The sequence below is a fragment of the Nerophis lumbriciformis genome, linkage group LG12 (assembly GCF_033978685.3).
Source record: "Nerophis lumbriciformis linkage group LG12, RoL_Nlum_v2.1, whole genome shotgun sequence".
Classification (NCBI taxonomy): Eukaryota; Metazoa; Chordata; class Actinopteri; order Syngnathiformes; family Syngnathidae; genus Nerophis; species Nerophis lumbriciformis.
In genome coordinates this window covers 35,938,975-35,940,645 of record NC_084559.2, presented here as the reverse complement: position 1 = coordinate 35,940,645, position 1,671 = coordinate 35,938,975, and positions in this window count along the sequence as shown.

The following is a 1,671-nucleotide window of genomic DNA, read 5'->3' as shown; positions in this document are numbered from 1 at the left end:
AATAATAGCAATATTTTTCATTATCAGCATATTTGATTATTACCATCATCTCCATTCTATTAACTTTTATTGATAATTTTTCAACATGATCCTGTTTGATTGTCAAATTTTTGAGCGTTTATTCGCTTTACTCATGGCTTCTATCTACAATGTGAAACATTAAATACATAAATTAACATTGCATATGAGAGAGTACCAAATGAGGTTGCATAAAAAAATAAAACACATTTTCTGAAATAAATGATAAATGATAAATGGGTTATACTTGTATAGCGCTTTTCTACCTTCAAGGTACTCAAAGCGCTTTGACAGTATTTCCACATTCACCCATTCACACAAAAAAAATTATGAAATAAAAATAATTGTTTTCACCCAAGACGAGAGGTGACGAGTATTGATGAATACATAACCGATCTCGTGGGTGCTTTGGGGCCCGAGCACCCACGTGGGATTGATGGAAAATTATTTCTCACCACCGAGCAAAAACCGCACATGCTCAGAAAAGTAGCGTCAGAATTACCACCCGTCCGAGCACCCGCTGGCAGAAATGTAGATCGGTGCCTATGGATGAGTAACAATGTATTATATAGCAAAAAGAGTAAGTACAAACAATAGCAATACCAGCGCTTGAGAGCGAACCAACAACATACTCTTGTTTCTCTACATTGGTCGCCCGCCTCGACTGCTTTTGTCCATCTCGCCCTTCCACCTTGCCGGGGCTCGAAACTGAAAGTTAACCAGGCCTGTGTGTGCTTTTGGCACACACATTCTTCTACAGTCTTGCTCCCACACCTGTTATTTCATCATTGAAACCAGGCAGAATAATATGTGTCTATGTGCATATGGGTGAGATCATTGTTTTTAATCCTTCGAAAAATTACGAATATCGACGCTTGCGACGTCACAAGAGGTTCATTCTGCTCAAAGGAGGGCAAATATTACTGAAACAAAAGTGAGTGTGATGGTCAGTGGTCAGAAGAAGTGAACAATGTTTATTGAGTTAAAGAAAGAAATCATTAAAAAAAACATAACCGAGCAATTCCAGCGTTTGTTGGTAAGCATGTTACAAGTTAACATTGTGCTGTTTTGGGGGCCAATTACATTTTTTTCAATGTAGTTCAATGGGGGACGTTCATCTATGATACAAGTGTTTTGACTTAAGAACTCCTTCACAGAACCAGTTCAACTCAGAAGTTAAGGTACTACATTAATTATAATTAAAAAAAAACATGACAACTTGGGTGTCCAGATCCAATATTGATATCGGATATCGGTCCGATATCATCAAAAAAACACGTTTTCGGGTGATACTGGCTTGCATTTAAAGTCTCCGATAAAAGCAATCCTGTGGCTAATCGTTTACCGGTGCAAAGCTGGACAGCCATTTAGCATAAATGTACTCCAATAAGCACACAAGTTCGGTGTGTTCTTGTATTTTAGTGGAGTCATTTACAAAAGGTAAACATGGTAAGCTTCCAGGATCTAGCAGCTACACAACAGCTGCGTACACAATAGCACACAAGCTAGACATTAATAATTGTCCCTAATTGGACAATATTGCAGTCTAAAACACCAAATGTGTCAATATAAACAAGTATCAAATAATTATGGTTGCATATTACACACAAACGCGTCCAAGGCAGAATCGTCTTGGAAAATTTCCAGTACCAA